The sequence below is a fragment of the Salvelinus namaycush genome, chromosome 39 (assembly GCF_016432855.1).
Source record: "Salvelinus namaycush isolate Seneca chromosome 39, SaNama_1.0, whole genome shotgun sequence".
Taxonomy (NCBI): domain Eukaryota; kingdom Metazoa; phylum Chordata; class Actinopteri; order Salmoniformes; family Salmonidae; genus Salvelinus; species Salvelinus namaycush.
In genome coordinates this window covers 3,760,099-3,776,614 of record NC_052345.1, presented here as the reverse complement: position 1 = coordinate 3,776,614, position 16,516 = coordinate 3,760,099, and the positions used below count along the sequence as shown (strand labels likewise).

The window sequence follows — 16,516 nt, the reverse complement described above, 5'->3', positions numbered from 1 at the left end:
TGAGGAGATGGGAGAGGCAGGACTTTCAGCTCGATCTGCGTCAGAAATAGAAAGGAATTCTATTTTAGCCCTTGGCATCGCAGACGGTCGTTGGAGCGCGCGAGCAGTGTGGGTGCAATAATTGAATAAAATGGATTTCTACATTTATTTTTGCGACGCTCACGCACACGATGTGTCCGGTCTGGTCAGCATGTAATTGTCCCTAGAATTTCTAAGCAAACAGCTGGAGGCAGGGCTTTCTCCTATAGAGCTCAATTTTTATGGAATGGTCTGCCTACCCATGAGAGAGACGCAGACTCGGTCTCAACCTTTAAGTCTTTATTGAAGACTCATCTCTTTAGTAGGTCCTATGATTGAGTGTATGTAACAGTTTAACTTTAGTCCGTCCCCTCGCCCATACCCGGGCTCGAACCTGGGACCCTCTGCACACATCAACAACAGTCACCCACGAAGCATCGTTACCCATCGCTCCACAAAAGCCTTGGCCCTTGCAGAGCAAGGGGAACCACTACTTCAAGGTATCAAAGCGAGTGACGTCACCGATTGAAACGCTATTAGCACGCACCACCGCTAACTAGCTAGCCATTTCACATCGGTTACATGTAGTCTGGCCCAGGAGTGTGAAGGTGAACGGAAAGGCACTGGAGCAACAAACCACCCGTGCTGTCTCTGCCTGGCCAGTTCCACTCTCTCCACTGGGATTCTCTGCCTCTAACCCTTTTACAGGAGGGGTGCGTCACTTGAGTGGGTTGAGTCACTGACGTGGTCTTCCTGTCTGGGTTGGCGCCCCCCCTCGGGTTGTGCCATGGCGGAGATCTTTGTGGGCTATATTCGGCCTTGTCTCAGGATGGTAAGTTGGTGTTTGAAGATATCACACTAGTGGTGTGGGGGCTGTGCTTTGGCAAAGTGGGTGGGGTTATATCCTGCCTGTTTGGCCCTGTCTGAGGGTATCATCGGATGGGGCCACAGTGTCTCCTGACCCCTCCTGTCTCAGCCTCCAGTATTTATGCTGCAGTAGTTTATGTGTCGGGGGGCTAGGGTCAGTCTGTTATATCTGGAGTATTTCTCCTGTCTTATTTCTCCTGTGTCCTGTGTGAATTTAAGTATGCTCTCTCTAATTCTCTCTTTCTCTTTTTCTTTCTTTCTCTCTCTCGGAGGACCTGAGCCCTAGGACCGTGCCTCAGGACTACATGGCATGATGACTCCTCGTTGTCCCCAGTCCACCTGGCCGTGCTGCTGCTCCATTTTCAACTGTTCTGCCTGCGGCTATGAAACCCTGACCTGTTCACTGTGATTACTATTATTTGACCATCCTGGTCATTTATGAACATTTGAACATCTTGGCCATGTTCTGTAATAATCTCCACCCGGCACAGCCAGAAGAGGACTGGCCACCTCTCATAGCCTTGTTCCTCTCTAGGTTTCTTCCTAGGTTTTGGCCTTTCTCGGGAGTTTTTCCTAGCCACCGTGCTTTTACACCTGCATTGCTTGCTGTTTGGGGTTTTAGGCTGGGTTTCTGTACTTTGATATATCAGCTGATGTAAGAAGGGCTATATAAATACATTTGATTTAATTAGATTTTTCAGTCTCTCGGTCCTAGCTTTGATGCACCTGTGCTGACCTTGCCTTCTGGATGATAGCGAGGTAAACAGGCAGTGGCTCGGGTGGTTGATGTCCTTGATGATCTTTTTGGCCTTCCTGTGACATCGGGTGCTGTAGGTGTCCTGGAAGGCGGGTAGTTTGCCCCCGGTAATGCGTTGGGCATACTTGCCGATGGTGCAGTTGCCGTGTCAGGCAGTGATACAGCCCAACAGGATGCTCTCAATTGTGCATCTGTAAATGTTTGTGAGGGTTTTAGGTGCCAAGACAAAAAAAAAATTCAGCCTCCTGAGGTTGAAGAGGTTCTGTTGCACCTTCTTCACCACACTGTCTGTGTGGGTGGTCCATTTCAGTTTGTTATTGATGTGTACACCAAGGAACTTGAAGCGTTCTACCTTCTCCACTGCGGTCCCATCGATGTGAATAGGGGGGTGCACCCTCTGCTGTTTCCTGAAGTCCACAATCATCTCCTTTGTTTTGTTGACGTTGAGTGAGAGGTTATTTTCCTGGCCCCACTCTCCCAGAGCCCTCACCTCCTCCCTGTAAGCTGTCTCGTCATTGTTGGTAATCAAGCCTACTACTGTTGTGTCATCTGCAAACTTGATGATTGAGTTGGAGGCGTGCTTGACCACGCAGTCATGGGTGAACATGTAGTACAGTACTTACTGTACTCGTCTGTCCACGATCATCTCCTTTGTTTTGTTGACATTGAGTGAGAAGTGCAAATAGATAAGTACAAAAGGGAAAATAAAGAAATATAGGTTTTATTTATAATGCTGTTTGTTCTTCACTGGTTGCCCTTTTCTTGTGGAAAAAGGTCACAAATCTTGCTGCTGTGATTGCACACTGTGGTATTTTACCCAATAGATATGGCAGTTCATCAAAATTGGATTTGTTTTCGAATTCATTGTGGGTCTGTGTAATCTGAGGGAAATATGTGTCTCTAATATGGTCATACATTTGGCAGGATGTTAGGAAGTGCAGCTCAGTTTCCACCTCATTTTGTGGGCAGTGTGCACAGCATGTCTTCTCTTGAGAGCCTGGTCTGCCTACGGTGACCTTTCTCAATAGCAAGGCTATGCTCACTGAGTCTGTACATAGTCAAAGATTTCCTTTATTTTGGGTCAGTCGCAGTATTCAGGTATTCTGCCACTGTGCACTCGCTGTTTAGGGCCAAATAGCATTCTAGTTTGCATAGTCTTTTTGTAAATTCTTTCCAATATGTCAAAGCCCCAGGACCAGTTTGCTTAGGGGACTCTTCTCTAGGTTCATCTCTCTGTAGGTGATGGCTTTGTTATGGAAGGTTTGGGAGTCGCTTCCTTTTAGGTTGTTGTAGAATTTAACGGCTCTGCATGCATTATTTGGTGTTTTACGTTGTACACAGAGGATATTTTTGCAGAATTCTGCATGCATAGTCTCAATTTGGTGTTTGTGCCATTTTGTGAATTCTTGGTTGGTGAGCGGACCCCAGACCTCACAACCATAAAGGGCAAGCGGTTCTATAACTGATTCAAGTATTTTTTAGCCAGATCCTAATTGGTATGTTGAATTTTATGTTCCTTTTGATGGCATAGAAGGCCCTTCTTGCCTTGTCTCTCAGATCGTTCACAGCTTTGTGGAAGTTACCTGTAGCGCTGATGTTTAGGCCAAGGTATGTATAGTTTTTTGTGTGCTCTAGGGCAATGGTATCTAGATGGAAGTTGTATTAGTGGTCCTGGTAACTGGACCTTTTTCCAAGCTTTTTAAAGGCACAGAATAAAGGAAATCTTTGACTATGTACAGACTCAGTGAGCATGACCTTGCTATTGAGAAAGGTCACCGTAGGCAGACCAGGCTCTCAAGAGAAGACATGCTGTGCACACTGCCCACAAAATGAGGTGGAAACTGAGCTGCACTTCCTAACATCCTGCCAAATGTATGACCATATCAGAGACACATATTTCCCTCAGATTACACAGACCCACAACGAATTCGAAAACAAATCCAATTTTGATAAACTGCCATATCTATTGGGTAAAATACCACAGTGTGCAATCACAGCAGCAAGATTTGTGACCTTTTGCCACAAGAAAAGGGCAACCAGTGAAGAACAAACAGCATTATAAATAAAACCTATATTTCTTTATTTTCCCTTTTGTACTTATCTATTTGCACTTCTCACTCAATGTCAACAAAACAAAGGAGATGATCGTGGACAGACGAGTACAGTAAGTACTGTACTACATGTTCACCCATGAGTGTGTGGTCAAGCACGCCTCCAACTCAATCATCAAGTTTGCAGATGACACAACAGTAGTAGGCTTGATTACCAACAATGACGAGACAGCTTACAGGGAGGAGGTGAGGGCTCTGGGAGAGTGGGGCCAGGAAAATAACCTCTCACTCAACGTCAACAAAACAAAGGAGATGATTGTGGACTTCAGGAAACAGCAGAGGGTGCACCCCCCTATTCACATCGATGGGACCGCAGTGGAGAAGGTAGAACGCTTCAAGTTCCTTGGTGTACACATCACTAACAAACTGAAATGGACCACCCACACAGACAGTGTGGTGAAGAAGGTGCAACAGAACCTCTTCAACCTCAGGAGGCTGAATTTTTTTTTTGTCTTGGCACCTAAAACCCTCACAAACATTTACAGATGCACAATTGAGAGCATCCTGTTGGGCTGTATCACTGCCTGGCACGGCAACTGCACCATCGGCAAGTATGCCCAACGCATTACCGGGGGCAAACTACCCGCCTTCCAGGACACCTACAGCACCCGATGTCACAGGAAGGCCAAAAAGATCATCAAGGACATCAACCACCCAAGCCACTGCCTGTTACCCCGCTATCATCCAGAAGGCAAGGTCAGCACAGGTGCATCAAAGCTAGGACCGAGAGACTGAAAAAACGAATCAAATCAAATGTATTTATATAGCCCTTCTTACATCAGCTGATATATCAAAGTGCTGCACAGAAACCCAGCCTAAAACCCCAAACAGCAAGCAATGCAGGTGTAAAAGCACGGTGGCTAGGAAAAACTTCCTAGAAAGGCCAAAACATAGGAAGAAACCTAGAGAGGAACAAGGCTATGAGAAGTGGCCAGTCCTCTTCTGGCTGTGCCGGGTGGAGATTATAACAGAACATGGCCAAGATGTTCAAATGTTCATAAATGACCAGCATGGTCAAATAATAGTAATCACAGTGAACAGGTCAGGGTTTCATAGCCGCAGGCAGAACAGTTGAAAATGGAGCAGCAGCACGGCCAGGTGGACTGGGGACAACGAGGAGTCATCATGCCATGTAGTCCTGAGGCACGGTCCTAGGGCTCAGGTCCTCCGAGAGAGAGAAAGAAAGAAAGAGAGAATTAGAGAGAGCATACTTAAATTCACACAGGACACAGGAGAAATAAGACAGGAGAAATACTCCAGATATAACAGACTGACCCTAGCCCCCCGACACATAAACTACTGCAGCATAAATACTGGAGGCTGAGACAGGAGGGGTCAGGAGACACTGTGGCCCCATCCGATGATACCCCCGGACAGGGCCAAACAGGCAGGATATAACCCCACCCACTTTGCCAAAGCACAGCCCCCTCACCACTAGTGTGATATCTTCAAACACCAACTTACCATCCTGAGACAAGGCCGAATATAGCCCACAAAGAGATCCGCCACGGCACAACCCAAGGGGGGGGGGGGCAACCCAGACAGGAAGACCACGTCAGTGACTCAACCCACTCAAGTGACGCACCCCTCCTGTAATAGGGTTAGAGGCAGAGAATCCCAGTGGAGAGAGTGGAACTGGCCAGGCAGAGACAGCACGGGTGGTTCGTTGCTCCAGTGCCTTTCAGTTCACCTTCACACTCCTGGGCCAGACTACATGTAACCGATGTGAAATGGCTAGCTAGTTAGCGGTGGTGCGCGCTAATAGCGTTTCAATCGGTGATGTCACTTGCTTTGAGACCTTGAAGTAGTGGTTCCCCTTGCTCTGCAAGGGCCGAGGCTTTTGTGGAGCGATGGGTAACGATGCTTCGTGGGTGACTGTTGTTGATGTGTGCAGAGGGTCCCTGGTTCGAGCCTGGGTATGGGCGAGGGGACGGACTAAAGTTAAACTGTTACATACACTCAATCATAGGACCTACTGAAGAGATGAGTCTTCAATAAAGACTTAAAGGTTGAGACCGAGTCTGCGTCTCTCACATGGGTAGGCAGACCATTCCATAAAAATGGAGCTCTAAAGGAGAAAGCCCTGCCTCCAGCTGTTTGCTTAGAAATTCTAGGGACAATTACATGCTGACCAGACCGGACACATCGCGTGCGTGAGCGTCGCAAAAATAAATGTAGAAATCCATGTTATTCAATTATTGCACCCACACTGCTCGCGTGCTCCAATGAGCGTCTGCGATGCCAAGGGCTAAAATAGAACTCCTTTCTATTTCTGACGCAGATCGAGCTGAAAGTCCTGCCTCTCCCATCTCCTCATTGGTTTATAGAAGCAGGTACCCACGTGCCATCTCCTCATTGGTTATTCCCACGTGGATGATTGAAAGAGTAAATGTTTTGCCGGTTGTCGTGGTAAAAGTGTAGATGCAATCACCATATAAGTTCAAACATGAAAAGGCCTAGGAGGAGAGATGACTGGAAATGATTCGGTTGGCCGTCTTATGTGTGGAAGTAGAAGACCTTGTTTTATGTATGGAAGTAGAATACCTTAATTGTCGGAGTAGAAGACCTTGTGCATTTCAGGGAAAATAGCAACTCTATGTTTATATCGGAGGACAAATAAGCAAACAACAGCAAGCTAGCTAAATAGGACAAATTAGCTAGCAAGTGCAAGATAACTAGCTAAATTGCCATACATGCTTTTCGACCTGTCCCCAAATTAATGTCATTGGTTCAGAGTTTGTTTTGATATTTTAACCTGGTGTCGTGATTGCGTTTGGTGTAGGGGGACAAAATAAATGTATGCACGATAGCGCACGCGCGCAGCCGGTGTGTGTTCCGTGTTAGGAAGCCTGCGTCTTGTGACCTATGTAAGGCAGGACCAAATCGGAAAGATAGGTAGGAGCAAGCCCATGTAATGCTTTGTAGGTTAGCAGTAAAACCTTGAAATCAGCCCTTGCCTCAACAGGAAGCCAGTGTAGGGAAGCTAGCACTGGAGTAATATGATCAAATTTAGTAATATGATCAAAAAACAGCTTCTATATCAAGCCCATCAGACTGTTAAACAGCCATCACTAGCACATTATAGGCTGCTGCCTATAGACATAGACTAGAAATCACTGGCCACTTTAAGAAATGGAACATTAGTCACTTTGATAATGTTTACATATTTTGCATTACTCATCTCATATGTATATACAGTATTCTATACTATTCTACTGTATCTTAGTCCATGCCGCTCTGACATATTTTTAATTCCATTCCTTACTTACATTTGTATGTATTGGGTATATGTTGTGAAATTGTTAGATATTACTTGTTAGATATTACTGCACTGTCAGAGCAAGGAATAACAAGCATTTTGCTACACCTGCAATAACATCTGCTAAACACGTGTATGTGACCAATACAATTTGATTTTAATATGACATTTGAAATGTCTTTATTCTTTTGGAACTTTTGTGAGTGTAATGTTTACTGTCAATTTTTTATCGTTTATTTCACTTTTATTTATTATCTATTTCACTTGCTTTGGCAATGTAATCATATGTTTCCCATGCCATTAATGAACCTTAAATTGAATTCAGAGAGAGAGAGCGAGCAGGGTTGTACCCTGAAGTTGGATGGTAATTCAATACGTAAGTTCCAAAATGGTGACAAATACTGTCATTACATGACTCTCCCCTGGACTAAATCAAAAAATACTAATCCCTTCCCAGACTGAAATTGAAAAAGCATGACACTCCCCCATTTTCCTCCGAGAAATACAGTAATTGCTTACATTTCTGCCTGTCCCTGAAGTATAATGGATATATACTGAAGTCCAGTTGGGGGCGGTAATGCAAGATATTGGATGCTTTAATGGTGGGTGTCATTAAAGCCCACTGAAGAAGAATAAGTAGAATTTGGTCATTGCAAATCTTTTCCGATATGTGATATAATTTACTTGTTCTCTGTACTATCGTATAGCTTTGGAATCGGGACATTATCTACTGCGGAGAAAAATATGCAGGTTTCTCGACTCATACCCTGACTATGAGAAGGGATTGAGTGACGATTCGTTTAGCAACCTTGTGACCCAGCATGACAACGTGAACGAGATTGTTCGACAGTCTGCTGGGTGAGGCGATATACGTTCCTCCATTCATTAACGAATGGGATTCCTAGATCCTCCTTTCTCTAATGTCGCTGTTAAATCGAGATAGTTGTGTATTTTGTTATTGCATGGCCAGTGTGAGCCAGAACGCTAACTAGCCAGCTAACGTTACATGTTAGTCAGTAGTTGTCATTCCAAATGCGGTGGCCACTGGACAAACTAGCTGAGTTGAACATATGTCAGAAAACGAACTAGTAGCCAGTTGTTGTTGCCCATGGTGGAATCATATCAAACCCACAGGCTCCTGAGTCTAACGAACGTAACAATCGCGTTCACGTAACGTTACCTAGCGCCGCGAGTTAGCATTTTGCTACCTAGCTAAGCTGTTTTATATCAAAACGATGAAATTAATCAAACACTGTAGTTAGCTAGCAAGCCACCCTCGGCGATAATGTTATTGTGGGGCAGGAATGTCAGATTCGTGTTTTAATTTTATGTTCATTGTCATTGAAGTTGATGGTTACTACTGGTTACAGATCCGAAGCGAGATAAATTGTCCGCAATGTTTTGTTTCGTTTAGGCCTCAGTGACGTCAAGCACTTAAGAACGCTCATCCATTCACCCGACAGGTTTTATGGCGAGAGGCATGAATATTCATGACATTGCCCCTTCCTGCTGAAGGAAATTACGCCTCCCGGGAGACCTCTTGTGAACACTTTTAAAAAAAAGTAACATATCATTTATATGACAAGTTGTCTGATAAAGGAACAATAGCTTCCTCAATGGATCAGGTAAGTCTGGTTTCCTTAACAGTATAGGCCTGCTGTGCTATATAACATGTCTAGGCCTAGTTTTCATCATCTTTGATCCTCCACATTCCAGTGTTCTGTGTTATTGGCTGGACAAAAAAAAACATGACGGTAAAACTTGTTTAGTTTTTTTTCCTTCAGAAAAGTAACCTACTAATGTATCATGCAGGAATCTGGGTTTATTACTTAATTATCTCTCCTTCATTACTTAATTATCTCTCCTTCCTCCCAAAGTGTGCACTTGTTCACCTCCACTGATTTTGAAAGTCAGATTATCCATTATATGACCAGATACTGAAAATACATCATCTCCTGTGGGGTTTATCAGCGGTTGGCATCTAACTTTATGGTACATTACACCACCTGCTGTACTGGAGTGTGGGCCAGCTACAGGGATCGAGGAACTAAATCCTATGTGCCAGCCCGTTTCTCTTAAAACATAAATATTTGCGACTGTGTCTAACAATGTTCAACTCAGTATGCTTATCAAACTCAATTCCTGTACCCTACTGTCCCTTATACAGTATCACTCTCTCTTTCCCTATCATACTGCCCACACTATCAGTACATGCTCCACTGTCTCTGTTTCCTGGCAGTAATCACATCTTCCTGTTGAATGATTTGCTATCACATTTAATAACTTATTCAGCTGGCTGTGCCCTACTCTTAGCCTTGTAAGGAAAGCCTCCTCTCTTCTGTCCATTCCTACCATCCTACTTTACTCTGTACCTGGAATGGGGGTGGCAGGTAGCCTGGTGGTTTAGAGCATTGGGCCAGTAATCCGAGCCGACTAGATGAAAAATCTGTCAATGTACTTTTGAGCAACTTAACCCTAATTGCTCCTGTAAGTCGCTCTGATAAGAGTTTCTGCTAAATGACTAAAATATAAACACTGAATAAATGCCTGCCCTTATTGTCACTGTTCCACTGCTCCTGCCATCTCTGCACAACCACTGCCCATGTAATTCCCTTAGCCTCTGCCTTGCTCATTGGCACCTCCACCTCCTGTCTCCTAAGGGCGTGTTTAGCTAGCACATCTACTTCCTCATTCCCTTCCACCCCCACATGGGCCGGGACCCAAGCAAAGCTTATATAAACACCCATTTCTCTCACCTGGGCATGAATTTGAATTCCTTCATATAGCAGGCCTCGTATAGCAGGCCTTGTCTGCTATGTGAGCTAAATGATTGCCAACTCAACACAGCACATGAGACAGAACATATAACTACACTGTCTGGTTTGACTTCCTCCGCCCACTGCAAGGCCAACAGTATGGCCATCAGCTCTGCCATGTACACAGCCAGGTGGTCTGGAATACGTCTCCTGACAGCCACCCCACTCTCCTGTTCAACAAAGGCTACTCTCCTGTTCAACAAAGGCTGGTCCAGTCTGACCTGTCCTTGGGTCTTTTGATCCATCTGTATATATGGGCAAAAAATACTGATTTACAGTTAACAGTCGCCTTTTAAAGAACTTGCATGGATAAACCCCCTCCCTGTCTTTCCGTAATCTCTCCAACACTTGTAAATCAACTACTGGAGGTGGGAGTAGCCATGGTGGACTCACAGGGATAGGTGCCGTGGGGCTAAAGTCCCTGCCATACATTCCCATCTGCCTCGCCTGCTTATCACCCACCCATCCAAAGCTTTTGTTCTGTCCACGTTCATGCTCCCAACTTTTCTGTAGCACCCCTTTTGTGGGGTGAGACACCTCATGTTCCTGTAAGTTAAAACCCAATAATTAATTGCCAGCGATTGCCTTCTAATATGTAATGGCAATGAAAATAAATGTCTTCACAAATGGAAGGCAGTTGTTACCACAGCAACAAAGTCAAAAATGTATATCATAGAAATTCATGATAACAAAAATGTTTATTTATTTATTTTAAGGTTAGGGTCAGGCATGAGGTTAGCAGTGTGCTTAAGGTTAGGTTTAAGATTACATTTTAAGAAGAGAAATTGTTGAAATAGGCGTGGCTTATGACTTTGTGGCCGTGGTAACTAGTGACTACCTGGCACTACTGTTTTTTTCTCAAAGTTGCTGGCATGTCACGTGTCCTACTTTTCTCAGTACACTCGTAACAACCTAATCATTACGAAATGTATATACGCTCAAATTAGCCACAAGTCGTTTTGAAAGGTAATGACTGGTAAAAGAAATATGGTGGAAACTCTGACTAGCTCATGCCTCTACAAACCCAATGCTATTAGATTAAAGTAGGGAAGGATTGAACATTTGAGGAAAAAGGAGATATTCTAGGGATGCACCCATCAATCAGAGGTGTAGACTAAATTAATCAAATATTTGGTTTAATGATTAACTATGTTTAATATTTATTGTGGCCACCAGGACAAAGCTAGCACGTTCCCCGCCACCCTCCTGGAGTCCCCAGGTCAAACGTCTCCGGGTACCGCTTTACTGCTGGGTCTGGTTGACTGCAGGAAAACACCGGGGCAGAGTGGAACTGAGAGAGGAGGAGGAGGAGAAGAAGAAGAGAAGGAAGATGGAGATTTTATTTCATTAAGTAAGAACCACGGTGTGTAGATTAGACTACAGTCTGCTTCTGTAACGATAGCGGAGGTGCATAAAGATGGCGGCCCGCATTACTTAACACAAATTCCTTGTTTTGTTAAGTTCACTGTATTCTACTTTGCTCTCCTTTACTGTTGGTATGGTCATTAGCGCAGTAAACATGATCCCAATTTTAGCTTCAAGTCGCTGGCAATTTGAAAAAAAACAAAAAGTAGGTTGTTGATTTATTGGAACATTGTTCAATGTCGCGCACCGTAGTTTCAGAACTCAGTGGATAAAACAATGACGTCATATCAGAGTTCTGCCATCTTTATGAACTTTAGTCATTCATTGATTCATTATATATGAAAATATCTGGGTCGTTCCACCCATTTTTTAAAAGTGTAACTTGGTCAAAAGATTTTACCATTCTGTAACAAAGAGCACATGTTCAACTTCACAAAAAACAAGACATTGAATAAAAATATTACTACACTAAGTGCCTATGTGCCAAATAAAGTAACAGTGTTGACCGTAACGGGACTACTGAAAACAACAAAACCACCAGATTACATGGGTAAAATAGTCCTTTAAATGAACCATAACACCGCTTGTGACAGGGGGAATGGAAGGTTGTTTTGTGAGACAAGGAGTGGCATTTGAATGCAATCTTCACAAAAAAAAATGATTTGTTAAAACATTTCTAGCATGTCTATGTATGGGGAGAGGGTTGACTTGCTCAGTTTTCCACCACAAAACAGCAATAAATTGATAAAAAGAGTAGAACCAGCTCACCTGCTTTTACTCTGATTTTGACTATTAGATGTTCAATGTTTGTTTTCAAAACATATTTTTTAAAGGAATAGTTTCACCATATTAAAACGAGAGTTCAGTTCATGTAACAGGGTTGACCTTAAAATGAGGGACAGATGTAAATTAATTACTAATCACATCCATAGTAACCTTCAGAAATGACTTTGTCAAAGCAACAAAATAACTAGTGCTTTACAATGAGTATGTTTACATGTGTTAGGCTCTGAACAAACAGAGTAAAAACTCAGACAACTAGGAGAGGCTCAAACCAAGATTATTCACCCACTGGGTCATACAGCTGCAAAGACATGATTACACAAGCACATATATTTATACCCTCCTACTAGGCGGAGTCAACTCCTTGCACAGCTAGACAGCCAACACATCTCTGTTGCTAGGCAGGAACTTAATTGGTTCCTCTCATTGGTGTTGTCATGGCCTTGCCTGATGTTGGAACCTTCGTGGGCGTGGAAGTATATGTGTCAAATAGGACTGTTTCTTCTCACTCCACTTCATCGGCCTACCCCAAATTCCTCGCTCCTCTCTAATCCACAGCTGTCCAATTTATCAGTGACTGAAACCGGACTGTTGCCCTTTGCCTCCCTCCTTAGGAAATAACATGTTTTGACAGTGTAAACTTTCTGCACCCCCCCCCCCCCCCTTGTCTCACTCAGTAACTTTCCATACACTTAGTTCCTATCCACCCTCCATTGACCCCAACATATACATTCCTTCTACATGCAAAGTAATCAACAAGTTCTAGTATGGTAACATGAATAGGTATATTTCAAGCTAGAATCCAACACATTCCCAATCATATTTTGACATTAAACTAGTTATGGCAGTAGGTCGACTATGGCATTAGTCATGTAAACACCTTACTCTGCTTATCTTAATTGGCTTAAGTTGACAATCGGAGCGACGCTGTTAAAAACACCTGGTTTTCTGAGCAATTTCTCAATTTATTAGGACACGTCAAGGCCTACATCAGATTCATAGAGGCATATTTCATCTTTACATGTTCTAACACGAGCAGCGCAAGCTTCCTTCTTTTGACCGAGTGCAGTGAGTTCAGGAAAACTGAAAGTATGCATCTTAGAAATAGTTTTCACATACAAACGTTATATGTCAGAATTCGGAATCAAATATGCTTCTAAAAAATAACATGGTTGCTGTGGTAGTACGTTTATTTTGATTGCCAATTTTCAGCATTTATCAAAGTCCCATCAGGGAGCCTGATTTCAGATGTCCATGCTATTCAATGTCTTTGTTTCACAGGGGACAGCCCTAATCGTTGCTCTCTCAGTGGGAAGGGCTTATCATCTGGGGAGCCTCGACAACATCATGATGCTGACAAGAAAGAGAAGAGTCTCTCCAGACCAGAACACCTCAAGAAACACCAGCAGAGACGTATAGGGAAGAAACCTCACCACTGCTGCTTTGACTGTGGGAAGAGTTTTGCTAAACAGAGGGAATTGATAATTTACCAGCGGAGTCACACTGGAGAGAAACCGTACCACTGCTCTCAGTGTGGGAAGAGTTTCGCTGCATCTAAAACCTTAAAATCTCTGAGAATTCATACAGGGGAGAGGCCTTACCCCTGCTTTGATTGTGGGACGACTTTCAGTCAATCAAGAGCCCTGACAACACACCAACACATACACACAGGAGAGAAGCCTTACAGCTGTGATCAGTGTGGGAAGAGCTTCCGGAAGTCAGGACACCTGACTACACACCAACGCATACACACAGGAGAGAAGCCTTACAGCTGTGATCAGTGTGGGAAGAGCTTCAATCAATCCGGAGATCTGACTTCACACCAACGCATACACACAGGAGAGAAACCTTATAGCTGTGTTCAGTGTGGGAAGAGCTTCAGGAACTCAGGACACCTGACTAGACACCAACGCATACACACAGGAGAGAAGCCTTATACCTGTGAAGAGTGTGGGAAGAGCTTTGCACTATCCGGAAGTCTGACTACACACAAACGCATACACACAGGAGAGAAGCCTTATAGCTGTCATCATTGTGGGAAGAGCTTCAATCATTCAGGATCCCTGATTACACATCAACACATACACACAGGAGAGAAGCCTTATAGCTGTGATCAGTGTGGGAAGAGTTTCAATCATTCAGGAAATCTGACTTCACACCAACGCATACACACAGGAGAGAAACCTTATAGCTGTGTTCAGTGTGGGAAGAGCTTCAGGAAGTCAGGACACCTGACTGCACACCAGTGCATACACACAGGAGAGACGTCTTATAGCTGTGATCAGTGTGGGAAAAGCTTCAATCAACCAGGAGACCTGACTAAACACCAACGCATACACACAGGAGAGAAACCTTATCGCTGTGATCAGTGTGGGAAGACCTTCAATCATTCAGGATCCCTGGTTACACACCAACGCATACACACAGGAGAGAAGCCTTATAGCTGTGATCAGTGTGGGAAGAGCTTCAATCAATCAGGATCCCTGGTTACACACCAACGCATACACACAGGAGAGAAGCCTTATAGCTGTGATCAGTGTGGGAAAAGCTTCATTCAACCAGGAAACCTGACTAAACACCAACGCATACACACAGGAGAGAAGCATTATCGCTGTGATCAGTGTGGGAAGACCTTCAATCATTCAGGATCCCTGGTTACACACCAACGCATACACACAGGAGAGAAGCCTTATAGCTGTGATCAGTGTGGGAAGAGCTTCAATCAATCAGGAAACCTGAGTACACACCAACGCATACACACAGGAGAGAAGCCTTATAGCTGTGATCAGTGTGGGAAGAGCTTCAATCAATCAGGATACCTGACTATACACCAACGAATACACACAGGAGAGAAGCCTTATAGCTGTAATCAGTGTGGTAAGGGTTTTGCTCAAGATTCCACCCTGACTGCACACCAGCGCATACACACAGGAGAGAAGCCTTATAGCTGTGATCAGTGTGGGAAGAGTTTTGCTCGAGATTCAAACCTGACTACACACCAGGTCACACACACTGGAGAGAAGCCTTACTCCTGTCTATGTGGAAAGAGATTTGCTCATTCAGGGTCACTGAAAAAACACCAGAAAACACAAACATGTCATCTTTCATCTCCGGCACCGGTTCCAGATCCCTAAATAAAGGTTCAATAGAAAACATCTTGTAAAGAGTCATCCAACTCCCATTCTCTAACAGTTTACTAAGTCTGATTACCATGGTAACCTGTGTAGATAATATGCAGCTCTGGATCCATATGTATCAAGTGTCTTGGAGTAGGAGTGGTGTGTGGTGGGGTGGAGGTGTTCAGAGCTGTATCTTATTTCATTAACTCCTATTATCCATTAATTAACTTTAATGTAGAATAATGTTTCAACAATATTAGGTATGTATTCAATAGATAAATATTAAATCCATTATCTGTTCAACGTCTGCTTATCACATTAATTATATGCTTTTAAAATCTATAATAATATTTTTTTAATAAGGAACATAGGCCTCTTGTATAATTTCTTTGGTCCTAAAGATGTTAACATATTTATTTTTAAAACCCTTCATCAGGTTTTACTGTAGCTGATGAGCCATAAGGAAGTGTGGTCAAAAATACTATTAGTGTGGTCATATTATGTTGTTGCATTTGTTTTCAATGATTTTAATGGGTATATCTTTCAACTTTCCTTATTGTACAGTACCAGTGAAAAGTTAGGCCACAGTTAATCATTCAAGGGTTTTTCTTTATTTTTTACTATTTTCTACATTGTAGGATAATAGTGAAGACATCAAAACAATGAAATAACACATAAGGAATCATGTAGTAACCAAAATATATGTTAGATTCTTCAAGGTTGCCTTGATGACAGCTTTGCACACTCTTGGCATACTCTCAACCAACTTCATGAGGTAGTGACCTGGAATGCTTTTCCAACATTCTTGAAGGAGTTCCCACATATGCCGAGCCCTTTTTGGCTGCTTTTCCTTCATTCTGCGGTCCAGCTCATCCCAAACCATCTCAATTGGGTTGAGGTCGGGTGATTGTGGATGCCAGGTCATCTGATGCAGCACTCCATTACTCTCCTTCTTGGTCAAATAGCCTTCACACAGCCTGGAGGCGTGTTTTGGGTCATTGTCCTGTTGAATAACAAATGATAGTCCCATTAAGTGCAAACCAGATGGGATGGCGTATTGCTGCAGAATGCTGTGGTAGCCTTGCTGGTTAAGTGTGTGCCTTGAATTCTAAATAAATCACAGAAAGTGTCACCAGAAAAGCATCCCTACATCATAACACCTCTTCCTCCATGCTTCACAGTGGGATCCACACATGCAGAGATCATCTGTTCACCTTTTCAGAGGGGTTTGGTTAAATGCTGAAGACACATTTCAGTTGAATACATTCTGTTGGACAACTGACAAGGTATCCCCCTTTCCCTTACTCTGTGTCTCACAAAGATTTTTGGAACCAAAAATCTAAAATTTGGACACATCAGACCAAAGGACAGATTTCCACAAATCTAATGTCCATTGCTCGTGTTTCTTGGCCCAAGCAAGT

At 43.5% G+C, this 16,516-nt stretch overlaps 1 pseudogene; it reads left to right on the top strand.

Annotated features, from left to right (window-relative positions):
- Positions 1-7,649: 7,649 nt before the first annotated feature.
- On the top strand, positions 7,650-15,702 carry LOC120032415 (annotated as a pseudogene).
- Positions 15,703-16,516: the final 814 nt, after the last annotated feature.